Here is a 16521-nt window from a genome sequence, read left to right as displayed (position 1 = left end):
AACTTATCCCCATTTTCAATTAAAAAAAAAAAACAAACCTGAAGTTCAGGGAGTTTAAATAACTGGCTTAAGTCATGTTAAGAGAGAGAGCAGAGATTCAAATTTGGTTTCTGTTTCCCAAACCTATATTATTCCCATGAAACCATCCTCCAAATTTTCTATACCTTATAGGATGATTAAGATTAAGTGTATGTAAAGTATACAGCATATGCAATGTTTGGCACACAGTATGTTCTAAATAAATGATAGCTGTTACTGATTGATGTAGATTTCATCTGTATATACTGTGTTCTCCCCTAAATTCATTAAAATACAGAGCTTAAATGAATTTTTCTCACTCACAACAGAAAAATCTATCAATATGTATTGAATGAATCACATTGGGTGCAATTGAGTATATTATAAACAACATTCCATGGACACTTCCACAATGCATATTGGTGTTTCCAAGCAGAAGAGGCATAAAAGTAGGTGCATATGTGACTGCAGAAAATGCATAAAGCTGTCAGGGTGCCTTTTGGTAGAAAAGATCAAGAGTCTTGCATAAGAGGCTTCTACTCTGTTGCATAGGATGCTTTGTCTATTCTTCGCTCCCTGACGGCTCTTGCCTGTTATTACCCTGTGATGAATTCTGCACTGAACCATCTGGAGAGTTGACATTGGAATCATTTGTTCCCTTCTCTGAAATGGGGTGATGGATTCATTAATTATTGTCTTGCATTCAAATTAAATCTAATGCATCCAAATGCCAGGTCTGAGTATTTTTTCTACCACACAGAGTTTTCCATAAAAATTTTTTAAAAATCCGTAGAATTAGATGCTTGTCTGAGAAAAGAAGGGAGGTCTCAAATAAATAACCTAAGCTTCCATTAAAAGAAAAACTAGGGGTGCCTGGGTGGCTCAGTTGGCTAAACATCCGACTCTTGGTTTTGGCTCAGGTCATGATCCCAGAGTTATGGGATCAAGCCCCACATTGGGCTTTGTGCTGGGAATGGAGTCTGCTTAAGATTCTCACTCTCTCCCTCTGCCTCTCTCTCACTAGCATGCTCTCTCTCTCTCTCCCTCAAAATAAAAAAAACCCTAATTTTTAAAAAAATAAAAACTGGAAAAATACGACTAAAATAAACCCAAAGCAAGTATAAAGAAGGAAACAATAAAGATAACAGTAGAGATCAATGGAATGAAAAGAGAAAACAATGGAGAAAATCAGTAAAAACAAAAGCTGATTGTTTGAGATTAATAATATTGATAAGCCTTTAGCAATACTGACAAAGAAAAAAGAGATAAGCCATAAATTACCAATATTAGGAATGAAAGAGGGGATATCACTATAAATGCCATAGACATTAAAAAGATATTAATTGAAAACAGATTGAAATAGAATAATTCCTTGTAAACAACACACTACCCAAAGTCACCCAAGATGTAATAGATAACGCAATAATTCTGTAACAAAGAAATGGAATTTGCAGTTAAAAGTTTCCAAAAAAGCAATCTCTAGGCACAGATGGTTGCATTGGCAAATTCTACCAAATATTTAAAGAAGAATTAACACTTATTCTACACAATCTCTTCCAGAAATTAGAAGAGGAAAGGGCATTCCCAATTCATGAAGCCAGCATTCCCCAAATACCAAACCAAGACAAAGATAGCACTAGAAAAATAAAACAAAACAAAAAAACCACTACAAGCCAAATATGGCTCATGACCAGAAATATAATAAAACTCAATAAAATATTAAGGAGTTGAATATTTCAATATGTAAAAAAAAAAATAATAATAATATACCATTACCAAGTGGAGATTGTAGTGGGAATGTGAGATTGGTACAATACTGGAAAATCAGTAAATGGAATCCATCATATTAACAATGTAAAAAAAAAAAAAATCACATAATGATATCAATTGTTGCAGAAAAAGTATTTGGCAAAATTCAACATTGATTCATGAGAAAGACTCTTAACAAACTTGGAATCGAAAATTTTCTTAACCCAGTAAAGGATATCTATAAGACACGTGGCTAACATCATATTTAATGGTGAAAGACTGAATGCTTTTTCCATAAATTTGGGAAAAAGGCAGGGATATCCACTTTCACCACTCAACATTGTATTGGATTTTCCAGCTTGTATAATACAGTAAGACAAAGAAATAAAAAGCAAACATATTTTCAGATGCCATGATTATCTATGCAGAAAATCTCAAGGAATCCATGACAGAGCTTTTAAACTAGTAAGTTTAATGAGGTTGCAGGATACAAGGCCAACATACAAGAACCAAATGTATTTCTTTATACTAGCAATGAATAAAATTTTAAAAATTACATTAGCTCCAAATAAATACTTAGATATAAATCTAAAAATACATGAACAGAGTCTGTATGCTGAAACTACAAAAATAAATGACAAGTAATAAAATAAATTTAAAAAGACCTAAATAAGTGAAAAGATGTACTGTTTTATGATTTGAAAGAATCAGCATAGCAAAGATGTAACTCTCCCCAAATTGATCTGCAGATCAAACCTCATCATTATTTTTATAGACACACAAAAGCTGATTTTAAAATTTATATGGAGGTGCACCTGGGTGGCTCAGTCAGTTGCGTGTCTGACTCTTGATTTCAGCTCAGCCAATGTGGGGCTTGATCCCATGACCCTAGGATCTGACCTGAGCCAAAATCAGGAGTAAGACACTCAACCAACTGAGCCTGCTTAAGATTCTCTCTCTTTCTCCCTCTGCCCCTCTCCTCTGCTCTCTCTCTAAAAAAATAAAAATAATTTTAAAAAATAGTAAATAAAATGTATGACATTTTAAAGAGAAAAATAGGCAGAAAAATCTTTGTGACCTGGATTTAGACAAAGAGTTGTGATACTAAAAGCACAATCCATAAAAGATTGGTGAATTCTATTTGAGCAAAATGAAAAACTTTTGCTCTATCAAAAGGCACTATTTTGAGAAAGAAAAGACAAGCTACAGACTGGGAGAAAATATTTGCGAATTACATACCCAAAAAAGGGTGTGTATCTAGAATATAAAAAGGACTCTTCATAATTCAACTGTAAGAAAAATACCCATTTAAAAAAAAAACACTGTGTTTATGAATTGGAAGGCTCAGCATAGCAAAAATTTAATTCTCAAATTTCTGTGTAGATTTAACTCAATTCAAATAAAAATTCCAACAGATATCTGAAGGTATATAAAAATTAATTCTAAAATTTATACGGGAGAACAAAGGAACTAAAATCTCCCAAACAATTTCTACAAAAGGATGGCAAATATGCATATAAAAAAAGTTCATTAGCCATTTGGGAAATGTGGATTAAAACCACGAGATACTATGCCACATCTATCAGAGTGGGTAAAATTAAAAAATATATATTGATCGGTACTGGTGAAGATGTAAAGCAACTGAAACTCAGTACATTGTTGGTAGCAAGGAAAATAGCTACTCCAGATACCAGTTTGGTGGTTTCTTACAAAGTTAAACATATATATAGCATATGACCCAGCAATCCCATTCCTAGGTAATTTGCCCTAGAGAAATGTGAACTTACATTCACATAAAAATCTGTCCATGAATATTTATAGAAGTTCTATTCATCATCACCAAGAACTGGAAACACCCAAATGTCCTTCAAAGGGTGAATGTATAAACAAACAATGTTGCATCTGTACAACAAAATACTATTCAGGGGTGCCTGGTTGGCTCAGTTGGTTAAGCATCTGACCCTTGATTTCGGTTCAGGTCATGATCGTGACCTGGTTCATGAGTTTGAGCCCCACATCGGGCTCTGCACTAGCAGTGTGGAGCCTGCTTGGGATTCTCTCTCTCTCTCTCTCTCTCTGCCCCTCCCCTGCTGTCTCTCTCTCTCTCTCAAAATAAATAAATAGCCATTTAAAAAAAATACTATTCAGCAATAAAAGGAATGAATTATTTGTACACAAAATAATTTGGATTGATCTAAAAGACATCATACCTGCTTAAAGAAGCTGTTTTCAAGAGTTTACATACTATATAATTTTATTCATATGCCATTCTATAAAAAAAAGAACTATAGTGACAAGGAAAAGGTCAGTTATTTCCAGGGCTAAGGAGTAAGGAAAGTGACTCACTACAAAGGGATAACATAAGGAAAATGTTTTGGAGCAAAATATGGAACTGTTTTATACTTTTATTGTGGAGGTAAGTAGTTACATAGATCTATACATGTGTTAAAACTCATAGAATTGTATACGAAAAGGCAATTATATATGTTAATTTAAAAATAAAGTAAAATAATTACTTGAGGAATTTTTAGTGTGAAGGATTTAAGGAGTGGGAACTTGAAATAAGGTTTTCTGGGTTGCATTTGTTTCTTTGGTTGCATTTATTTCCTAGATTGCCTATATTCATCTGTCACCTACAGAAAAGGGAGAAAAAGAGAACATGGTGATGGAGGACATGATTAGGTTATATGCATGTACATGTATTTTTTTAATGTTTATTTTAGAGAGAGAGAGAGAGAGAGCTGTCAGCACAGAGCCTGACCTGGGGCTCTAAATCACGAACCATGAGATCATGACCAGAGCCAAAATTAAGAGTTGGGTGCTTAATTGGCTGAGCCACCCAGGCACCCCTATATGCATGTACATATTAATGAGATTGGAATATATCTTTTGGATGAAATATAATGATTTAGTTCTGGATATATTGGCCTTAATGTATTTGTGGGATATTTCTGGTATAGTTGTTTGTTACATACACATGTGAAATGCAAGAGGGAATGGAGGGTGAGAAATTCTGTTTAGGAAATTAGGGGTTTAGATGAGATCACTCGGGGAGAATGCATAGATTGAGACAAGGACTGAGGATAGAGCCCAGAGACACTAATATTTACAGGAAAATATGAGAAAAAACTCATGAGGGAGATTAGCAGGAGAAATAAGGCACTAGTGGAGAGAAATGGGTCATGCAGGCCAAGAGAGTTCAGTAAGAAAGGAAGAGGTGGAAATCCCCATGGCATGGCAAGTAGAAGACAGGGTTTGAAAAGACATTGTGTTTGGCCACTGGGAGGTCACTGGTGATTTTGCAGAAGCCCTTTTAGGGTTGTGGTGGGGGCAAGAGCCAGAGGGACCTAGTTGTAGGAGTAAATGAGAGGAACAAAAGTACTTTCACAAAGCTTTAGCTTATCTGGATTTGGATATATATATATATATTTTAATTTATTTTTAAGAGAGAGAGACAGAATATGAACAGGGGAGGGGCAAAGAGAGGGAGACACAGAATTTGAAGCAGGCTCCAGGCTCTGAGCTGTCAGCACAGAGCCCAATGCGAGGCTTGAATGTGAGATCACGGCCTGAGCTGAAATTGGATGCTTAACCGGCTGAGCCATCCAGGTGCCCCTGGATTTGGATTATTGAGTAAGGTTTTGGTGTGAAGATTATTCTCACGTCAAATCACTAAGCCAAGGTAAATCAGAATTTCAATGAAGTTTTTCATTTCTGGCAAAACTTGAAGCCAATTAGTAGTTATGTGTGTTTAGGGTTTTGATACACCTTTTTTGTTGCAAGACTCAAAATTAGTAAATCGTTTCAGCCCTGCTAATTGAGCAGTGTTGCAGACAATGGAAGCTATAAATACTGTGCAAGGAATAAGAACTGAGTTGATTTAGCCTAGCCTCTTCATTTGAAAGATTATGGAAACTGAGGCTCAGAAATGAAGTCACTTGACCAAGGTTATGCTTAATCTGCTTCCCATATTTTGCTAGTTCCCAAATCCTCCTGTTAACATAAACCTATTGACCACCACAAGTAGAGTACACATATAGCAAATACTCACAACCTCATATCTGGTCCCTTTATAAATGCATTTGTGTAGTTGGTGAACCAGAAAGTATGAGAAAAGGGGAATTACCTTCCCTGGTGGTAAATGGGCTGCCAATACATCATGCAGAGGGTATGACTATGGTCTTGAGAGATGTGTAGACTTGGTATAAACAGAAAGAAGAGGTATAAAGAAACAGACTGCCTTTTTTTAAATGTTTACTTTTGAGAGAGAGAGAACGAGCTGGGGAGGGGCAGAGAGAGAAGGGGACAGAGGATCTGAATGAAGCAGGCTCTGTGCTGACAGCAGAGAGCCCAATGCGGGGCTTGAACTCACAAACTGTGAGACCATGGCGTGAGCCAAATTCAGACACTCAACCGCTCAACTAACTGAGTCACCCAGGCACCCCTGGACTGCCTTTGAAAACAAAACAAGGCCTGGGCACCTGGGTGGCTCGGTTAAGCGTCTAACTTTAGCTCAGGTCATAATCTTGTTGTCTGTGAGTTGGAGCCCCATGTCAGGCTCTGCTCAGATCCTGGAGCCTGCTTTGGATTCTGTGTCTCCTTCTCTTTCTGCCTCTACCCTGCTTGCACTCTCTCTCTCTCAAAAATAAATAAATGTTTTTAAGAAATTGAAAACAAAACAAGGCCTCTGGCAGAAAAACATTGGGGTGAGCAGATACCTCTGAACAGATACTTTATTATCCTCTGACCTGGACACTATCCTTCTACAATTCTCTAGTAAAACTCTGAAAGTTTCTGTCGTTTACTCTAGTGAAAGAGATTGTTCCCTTGCCATAATTCCAGATGGTGTTTGGGGAGAACAGGAAGTAGGATAATTTGGCTGGAGTTTGGCTGGAAGATAAATTACAGGGGAGAATGGATGGCCTTCAAGACTAAGTTTAGGAACATAATCAAGAAGCATGAGGGGGTCTTTAAGTTAGATGATGTATCTCTGCTTGAATTCATTTAGTTACCTACCTGTGGTATAACCTTAAATAAGTTCCTTGACCTCTCTAAGTCTCAGTTCCCTCACGTGAAAAATAGGTAATATGTGAGTGCTGAAGAGAATACATATGCACTTCCTGTAGTGCTAGGCTTAGTAAATGAACTGTTTAATAAATGCTAGATTTTACTTTTATTGTTAATTAGATTAGGAGTATAGCTCTTTTCTTTAGGAAATGGTTAAAGACAATACAAGCCAACATTTTTGGACACAAATAGTTCCTGTCATTTGTAAATTGATCTTTATGTGGTTTCAGATGATATGGCCAGGCCCCTCAGTGGGAATTGTAGAGATATTTACAGTTGAATGCAGAGGCCTGAGCTCAACTGGGGTAACTGATGAGACAATACTAAAGATATAAATGGAGAGGCACATTATACTGGGAGACTGGGGGGCAGGGCACAGGCATTGTCAAGTGGCATCAATGTCCACAGCAGACTAGGTCAGTGGGAGGAGGGGAGACTGGAAGGCAGAAAGGACAGGGAGAAAGTAGTTACAGAAGCAAAAGTGTCTTAGACTCAGGGAGCAGCATGAGTAAGCCGCTGATTGAATTTCTCTACGATGATGAGGGGATTATAATGTTCTGAGAGATGACTTAAGCTTAGAAAAAGGAAGTAGTAGGATCTCTCATCTTCCTGCCCCTGAGAATTTATGATGTTGGAGGCTGTGCTTCCAGTGCTTTTTATTCATCCATCCCTTTTTAAAAAATTGCTAGATAAAAATGTCAAAATAAAGCTGAAAAATGCCTACCTCATTTGTTTGTTGCAGATTTACTTGTGGACTCCATAGTCAGGAAGGGCGTGACAGGGCAAGGCGTGCACATTATATTCCTTGTATCAATTGTTGCTGTAACTTAGATATTCAGTGTATGTGCACTTAGAAATGCACATGAACAGAAAATATTCTATAAAACTCATTTGTGAGGAATCATGGTTGCAACTCTCAAAAAAGTTTCTGTTCCAGTCATTACTTTTTTTTTTTTTAATTGTTTATGGGATTGTAATTCAGTTACCTCTTCCCTGGAAGTAAAATTCCTGGGTAGACCCAGAAGCTCACTAACGAGTCCCAGTGGTCTGCAGCCCTGGCTGGACTGTAAAATCAGCTACAGAACTTAAAAAAAAAAATGTATGTGCCTGGCCTGGGCTCCACTCCAGAGCACTTAAATTAGACTATCCAGAAGTAATTTCCTTTCATTTACTCCAAAGGAATCTAAGATTTTAAAAAATAGAGTTGGCACAACATTTCTAGCTCTTATAATGAAATTCTTGGCTAAGCCGTGACCCCACTGCCAGGCCAATATTATATTTTTGCTGGGCTGCCACAGTGTTAGTATTAAAGGTTTATTAAAATATATATTTAAGATATAATGCTAATATGGGGGCACCTGGGTGTCTGTCAGTTAAGCGTCTGACTTCAGGTTAGGCCATGATCTTGTGGTCTGTGAGTTCAAGCCCGGCATCAGGCTCTGTGCTGACAGCTCAGAGCTTGGAGCCTGTTTCGGATTCTGTGTTTCCCTCTTTCTCTCTGCCCCTCCCCTGTTTATGGTCTGTCTCTCTGTCTCTCAAAAATAAACATTAAATAAAATGCTAATATGTCTTTAGAACAGATTAATACCTGTATTTAAAGATTCCACTTTCTTCTCTCCCTCTCCCAAGATATCTATTTACACATACTCAAACTTCCCTTATGTTATTCTACATAAGGTAGAATAACATTATCTAGAATAGATATACATACATTAAGTTACCATAACATTTATATGAACTTAAAGGCGTATTAGTTTTGTGTGTGTGTGTGTGTGTGTGTGTGTGTGTATATATATATATATATATATATATATATATATATATATATATATATAATGTACTATGAGTCTATATGCATACCTTACATATTATTCTATTACTCATCGGGAATTTCTGGCTCCCCACAGAAAATGACTCTGTATTTTGTGATCAATGGAAGGATAAAAGATTTGCATATTTAAACTGTATTCAGTACATAGTCTATGAATAAAAATGCCATAAGTTAAAATAATGCCTTTGGTATTTGCATAATATCTTCATTACTGTTGAACAAAAACTGATCAACACATTCATTTTGTGGAGATAAGTTTTATAAATGTGATGAATGAGATATTTTTTCTTTAGTCCTTAAAATGACAATGTAAAGAAATGAGATCTCTCTTCCCTGGAGATGAGACTACCCCAGGGGTATAATATTTCCAGAATGGATACCAGAGAAGGGGTGAGAAGCTGCCATATCTCATTTCCAATGAGGCCGCAAGAGAAAAGGATTGTAGCAAGAGGATGTGGTTAGGCTTTAAAATGCCTTTCTTGTGAGGTAGTATAGAAGGAATGGGCCATTAAAGGAGTTGGTGTATTCTCTTTCTCTCTTTCTCTCTCCCATCCTCCCTCTCTCTCTCTCTTTGATATTTCAAAAGGGCAACCTGTTATCTGAAATTAATTAAATCAATCTATTCCATAGCCCATTCTAAAAAGACGTGTCTTCTTCCTACCCTCAGTAATCTTCTGGTGAGGTGGTAGATGGGTCTAGGGAGCCATTCTTATATCACCATGACCCCAGTGCCTCTCTTCTTCTCCCAACACCTGCTGGGTGGACCAAGGATAGGAATTGTAACTGCAGGAAACCAATAAGAAACATCAGAGACACCATGTGGCCTGGCCTTAAAATATGAGCTGGACCTATCTTATTTCCTTTCTCAAGAAATCACTAGACAATATGCATTTTAACAGTGGGAGCGGAAGTTGAAAAGCAGCCATGAAATAGAGAAGGGCGGTGACCAGTCATTAGCTTAAAAAGTAGCAGGCAAGTGAGTGACCAGAAGAAGCTGTGGTGGAAGACAGAAGATTGTCTAGATTCAGGAGAGAGAAAGTGAGTAAAATGTTCATGTGACTAATGAGGGAGCTATGTAAATTGGTGATGGGTTTTCAGAGTGGGGTCAAGAACCCTAGCCTTTCTTTTTTGAAGAAGCTTGAGTCTCCATATCAACTGGATGATTGTGGACACAAGGAACAGAAAATTCAAATGAAAGCAATTTATTTATTTTTATGTTTTTTCTTAATGGTGCTGTAGGGTTTTTTTTTTTAAGGTTTACTTATTTATTTTGGGAGAGAAAGAGAGAGAGCGTGTGAGTGAGCAAGGAAGGGGCATAGGGAGAGAGAGAGAGAATCCCAAGCAGGTTCTGTGATACCTAAGGCTTTCTTCTCAGGAGGTACCCTGAAGTCTCCTCTGTTATCCTAGAGTTTCCTGGGTCTGTTTGTTATGTTGAAGCCCCTGCTTCCCAGATTTCTTGTTTTCACTTTTCTTGGTTTATTCCCTTGTTTTGCTGGACTAAATTCTGCAGTCCCTTTCTGAGAAGGGGTACATGGGAAACAAATTTTTTGAGACATTGGTAGTTGAAAACATCTTAATTTAAAAAAAAATTTTTTTTAACATTTATTCATTTATAAGAGACATATAGTGTGAGGAGAGAGAGAAGGAGACACAGAATTGAAGCAGGCTCCAGGCCCTGAGCTGTCAGCACAGAGCCGGATGCGGGGCTTGAACTCACAAACTGTGAGACCATGACCTGAGCCGAAGTCGGACGCTTAATCGACTGAGCCACCCAGGTGCCCCGAAAACATCTTAATTTTATCCTAATATTTGATAGTTTTGCTGAGTATAGATTATAGTTTGGAAGTAATTTTCACTCAGAGGTTTGAAGGCAACTTCCCAGCTTCCTGTATTACTGTAGAGAAGTCAAGTGTCATTCTGATTCTTGATCCTTAGTATGTAATTGAGGTTTTCCTCACCTTTATAATAGACTCTCTTTGTCTCCAGTGTTTTGAAATTTCATAATGATGTGCCTTGGTGTGAACCCCCCCTTTTTTTATTATCGTTTGGCACTCAGTAAAACCCTTCAGTCTGGAAACTTATGACCTTAAGTACTGGGACCTTCTAAAAAAATTCTTGCATTAATATCTACCCCTATAGGTTTTCTTTCTCTTTTCTAAAAAATTGATTACTTGGATGTTGGATCTTTTTTGCTCTATTGCCCCCCCCATCTATTATTATTTTTTTTAACTTTTTTCTCTATTTTTAGGAAGATTTCCTCAGCTTTGTTCATCTAACCCTTTTATTGAAACTTTTCATCTGTCTTATTTTTAACTTTCAAGAGATCTTTCCTGTCCTTTGACTGTCTTCCGTACCTCTTTGGTAAAAATGAAACAAAAAAGGCAAACAAACAAACAAAAACCCATCTTGTTCTTATTTTACAGATGCAAAATGTACTCATATCTCTCTGAGGACATCAGTGATAGTTCTTTGAAATTTTTTCTCCCTGTATCAGAGCTGTGTCTTCCAAATTGATTTTCTATATTCTATACAGAATTCTATATTCTATATAGAATTCTATATTCTATACAGAATTCTATATTCTATATAGAATTCTATATTCTGTATTTCTATATTCTGTCTGGACTCTGCCCTTCATGTCAGAGCCTTCCTCAAATGTCTGATGATCCTTTGCAGCCTAATCTTAATGAAGAAAGGACCACTCAAAAGCTAACTAGAAACACTTTACACAGTGTGGGCATTGTCAACTGTCACCTGCACTGCCTTGTGATCAGGCTGGGTAGACTTACTAGAGCAAACCTTGATAACACGATCACTGATTTTTTTTTCCCCCTTAGTTGAACAGATTACCCAAAGAAGAATCCTCCAGTCTCCTGCCTAAAGGGAATAATCCTGAGTGCCAGCATTTTGGGAACCCAACTTATGGAAGAGGTCTGAGGATCTTAACGTGCAGTGTGTGGAATTTTACTCAGTCTCCTTGTTTTCAGTATACCAACCTATCCTCAGCTTTGCTCAGTGTTCCTAAAGCAAGAGATCCCCTGATTCCTTCTGCAATGTGACTTCTTAGTGTGGGGAGAGGAATTACTACATGTACAGAGGGGGCTGTAAGTCTCTTTCCGTGCCCACCCCCGCCCCCCACTTTAACAGATTTTTAAAAATCCTTTTGTGTTCAGCCTGGTCTTTACCCCGTGACTAGAATTTCCTCTTTCTGATACTTTGGGGTATTCTTGTGAAATTTTTTTTTTCTTTCAACTTTCTGCACTGATGGCTTAGGATTCAGCATTTTTGGGTCTGCTAAGTCAGTTCTTACATTTAAAAATTTTAGCTTTAAAAATTTTGTTCATCTTCTTTCCTCTCTTAGTTTCTTTGTTCTTACAGACTATGCCTTAAAGGAATTTTCATTTACTGTCTTTTTATTGGGGATTTGGAAAGGGCCAGTGGGGAATACATGTATCTAATCTGCCAACTTTATTGTGAAGCCCTTTGGACTTCTCTTTTTAATACTAAAGACATTTTCCCAGAAGCTTTCCCACTAGACTTACTACATGGGGCTACATGTGAATGCCTAAACCAATCACTGGCAAGGGGAATGAGGTCACTTTGGCTTAGAAAAACTGCAGTTCACTTCTGGCAGTGAGGGGGGCTTCTTCTCTGAACACAGGATCATACAGAGGGTGGACAACTACAGAGTGAAATTCAAAATATTCAACATCAGATAAAGCATAGCACCAAGTAATCAGAATGGACACATTGCCCCAAAGACCAAATAAAGCCCTAGGAATACCAAGTGAAATCTGGTTCTACCAGCAAGGAAAAATATGGGAAAGGAATTGTGTTGGCCTCCAATGGTGGCTGCAAAAACCTTGGTTCCTAGCACCTAAACAGCAAACATAGAAAATAAAGTGGAGGATTGCCTTGGAGAAAGGACAAAATCACCTCATACGGACCATTTCAGCCTATAAATTTTCACCCAAAACAGAATTTCTCCATTTAATAATATTTTCTTAAAGCAGCCTACCAATCTGAACTGAACACCATCACAGGGAGCCCAAGTACATATAAATTTACAGAACGAAGGCCACTTTCCAATTCTGGCACAACAGAAGGCTGTATATAAAAGGTTGCTTGAGTACTTTAAGACTGAACCTTGGGAGAAAGGTTCTGCCTCACTGGTATTTACAACTAATTGGCTTTATCTCACTTGCCAGCTCTTGATTGATGATGGCTGTCTTGAGCATTGGCCTGAGTAGAACTCTGAGTTCAGGCTGGGATCAGCTGGAAAGAGCGCTGTGCTCCTTTAGCCATGTGCATGGAGGTATTGGCACAGGGAGTGCCAGCACATGAGCTGTGTATTTTCTCTCTCCTTTCAGGTATTTCCCACGTGGGCCAAGGCTCCATGGAATCACCCAGGCTAGAGCCTTCCAGGTTCTAAACTGTACCTAAGAGATGGGGACAACCTTTCTTCTCAGATGACATTCTCTGTCAACAAAGAGGAACATCCTGGAGGAAGAGTTCTCAGGGATTTTGCTAACATCAGGGTCAAAAAGAGAAGGAAGTTTTGTTGAACTTCACCTTTGAGAGGAAAGCTAGAAGACGGAGGCGCAAGATTGTTTCAGTTACTCTGAAATGAACTGCAGATGGGAGAAATATAAAATATTGCCACAGCTCTGGGACTGGTAACACCAAGTTCGCTATTTTGGCTTCTCAGAGGTAGTTAGCAGTCAAACAATTTGTGTGTTTCGGTCATCAAATACAATCATGGGTAGGGACAGCAACCAGCCTTGGAACAACATGATTCCAAGGGATTGAGTGAATGGCAGGGTTGTAGGTTGTCATGTACAATGGTCAAGAAAGAATTCATGAGACATTGTACGCTGCAACGTCGTAGGTTTAAGTAGCCCAGGGCAGAAAGAGTTGCACTTTTGCTGTATATCTGCTTAGTGCTTAAGGGGGAGGGGATGTGCAGGGAGTATTAGATCATATCTGTCTTCTAATTTCTACTGGTAAAAACTACTTTCATAAAGTTTCTCTAGTGCTTATTATTCAGCTTGATATTAACTATTGTTGAGATATACAGGAAGTCATGAGACCCTCTAAGAACATAGCAATGAGGGGCACCTGGGTGACTCAGTAGGTGAAACGTCCAACTCTTGGTTTCAGCTCAGGTCACGATCTCACAGCTTCATGGGTTTGAGCCCCACATCGGGCTCTGTGCTGACTGTTTGGAGCCTGCTTGGGATTCTCTCTTTCTCTCTCTCTCTGCCCCTACCCCACTTGCACTATCTCTGTGTCTCTCAAAATAAATAAATAAACTTAAAAAAAAAAAAGAATGTAGTAATCATATTTTGTCTGTATTTCGTCCTTATCAGAACTACACAGGCCATAGGTCAGCCTTCTGGGCTAAAGGTGAACATTTTTCTGTGTCTACCCATGGTCAGTGGCAGTCATCACAGGAGAGGAAAGCAAGTTGAATCTCTGGCACCTATTGTGAAGAGGAAAAGAGCATGTGAGGAACAGCCTGAGAGGGAGCTTTGGGCTGAGCACTAGAAAGGTCCTTGTGGAGGTTTCCAAATACAGCGCCTTCTACTCTTCAAAGCACTCTTCACTGTTTTCTCCTAGAATTCTTTGGCTGCTCTTTGGGTTAGGTACAGGTGACACTTCTAGCTGTTTTCCTAACAGGTCAGTTAATTTTCAGAGACGATAAAGTAACCCAAAATACACAGCTAAATAGAGGTTGATTGAGGACTAGAAACAAGTTGCCCTGACCTACAGACCAGGGCTTTCTTATGCCATGATTCCACTGGAACATAAGATGGCATTTCCTGGTCTGGAGGACGCCTCAGAGTATACTAAGCAAAGGTGAAAGTGGGGATAAGGAAGAGTGTTCCAGGCAGAAGGAATAGCACTTGCAAGGCCCTGAGGAAGAAGAGGAAAAGGTGCTCCCTGAGAATCAAAAGCAGGCCAGTAAGGCTGGAGCAAAGAAAGCCACACGGACATTGTTGTGAGATGAAGCTAAATGTGTAGCAGGGCAGATCCTGAAGGGCATCGAGGGCTTGTTTTCTAGTTCTTCAGCTAGATCTGCAGGTTCCTTCCTAAATAGCATCAGCACTCTCTCTTCTTTGGACTTTTGTTACCCCAAATGGCACCAACCTTTGAACCCCTGGTGGTGGGGGTCGGGGAGGAGATGGGTGTCGTAAATCCATGAATCTGCATGCTAATCTCAGTCTGAATAAAAACGTGTTTTGCATGTTTATGTACTAGTATTTTCCAAATGAATATAGATGTTGTTGTGATGAATGAGACTCCAATTCAATTTAAAGTACTCCTGAATTCCTAGAAGCTATTGGCTATTATATAAGTAAATAGCCCCACTGTCTCTGGCCTCATTAGCCAGGGACAGCAAATACAATTGCAACTCCTTTCGCTCTACAGAACGTTGGCCCCCTCAGAGTGTCATCCAGCTATTTCTGACTGTTTCCATGGGCACAGGATAGGTCTCTGGGGTTCTTCCTGCTTGAGCTTTTCATCTTCATCGTTGTGCTGTTTCCTGCCCTGCTTGGCTCATGGTTTACCGCTCTTCTGAGCCCATCTTTGCTCATTGCCACCTTCTGTGACCCCACCACAGTCTTTATGCATTCCCACTGCTCCCATCTCCCACCGGTCCTGTCAGCATGGCTACTGTCAGGTGTAAATAGCTTGCTTTCTAGTTCTAGTAGAAGACCAGCATCAGCTCTTGCAGCTGGAGGGTGGCTTTATCACATCCGTAAGCTTGCCCTCCCCTCTGGCCATCATCTTCCGCACTTCCACAGCCACAGAATCCTGCCTTCTCCATGTACAAGGACAGCTTACTCTCAGCAGTGGAACTCCTCTGAGTGTCTCCGCATGCAGCATTCCAGTCCAACTGGTCTCACAGAAAGGAAGGCTTTTATTCGCATGGTCCTGGCGTCTGCAAACTATGACTCAGGGGCCAAACCCATTGTCCGTCTGTTTTTGTAAATAAAATTTTACTGGAACACAGCCACACTCATTTATTTACATATTGTCTATGACTGCTTTCGCACTACAGCGGCAGAACTGAAAGGCTGTGACAGAGGCAGTATGGCCCAGAGAGCCAAAAATATTTACTATCTGGATCTTTACAGAAAAAGTTTGTCAACCCTTTATCTGATCCTAAGGCCTGCCGTATTTCCTGCCTGGAGATTAACTTCTGCCTAGTGGAAACATCATTTCCCTTGGGGGAGAAATGCTATTTCTCACTGCTAAGTAGTGGTCTTGCTTTATGAAGTCTACCTAACAACCACACCCTAAAAATACAAGGATAATTTTTCTAGAAACTGTGCTATTCAGTCTTATGTCTGGTAACTTTGTTATATGTACTCTACGTATGAGCCAGAAATAGTATTAATACAATCATGCTCATAGCTTTTCTGTTACTTAACTCTATCTACATAAATAGAATTTGAATGATATATACATATACATCTGTGTAATACAGTATATGCATAAACATATATAACTTCGGGGGTGGCTGGGTGGCTCAGGCAGTTGAATGCCTCATTCTTGATTTCAGCTCAGGTCATGATATCACGGTTCATGACTTCAAGCCCTGTGTCAGGCTCTGCACTGACAGGGCAGAGCCTGCTTGGGATGTTCACTTGCTCTCTCTCAAAATAAACAAATAAACTTATAAAATGATGTAACGTCAGTCACTGAACAATCAACCAGAGATCTCATTATTTTAAATGGTTTCATTATTTATTTATGTCACAAGTCATCTATTACTCTATTTAGGTAGATCACAATTGTAGCCTTCTTTGTACTAATTTACACTGTCTGCAGAAAGATTTCATTTTTGC

The 16521-nt window shown here is 38.8% G+C and overlaps 1 long non-coding RNA gene across 1 annotated transcript in view; it reads left to right on the top strand.

Moving 5' to 3' along the window:
- LOC128311803 (uncharacterized) overlaps positions 1-13992 on the top strand; it is a 37602-nt gene extending 23610 nt beyond the window's left edge. The window contains exon 2 of the long non-coding RNA XR_008290417.1: positions 13036-13992. This is a non-coding gene — a long non-coding RNA (uncharacterized LOC128311803). The remainder of the gene's footprint in view (positions 1-13035) is intronic.
- Positions 13993-16521: the final 2529 nt, after the last annotated feature.

The sequence above is a fragment of the Acinonyx jubatus genome, chromosome D1 (genome assembly GCF_027475565.1).
Source record: "Acinonyx jubatus isolate Ajub_Pintada_27869175 chromosome D1, VMU_Ajub_asm_v1.0, whole genome shotgun sequence".
Lineage (NCBI taxonomy): Eukaryota > Metazoa > Chordata > Mammalia > Carnivora > Felidae > Acinonyx > Acinonyx jubatus.
Note: the sequence above shows the minus strand (reverse complement) of the source record. Positions and strands in the feature narration are given on the sequence as shown.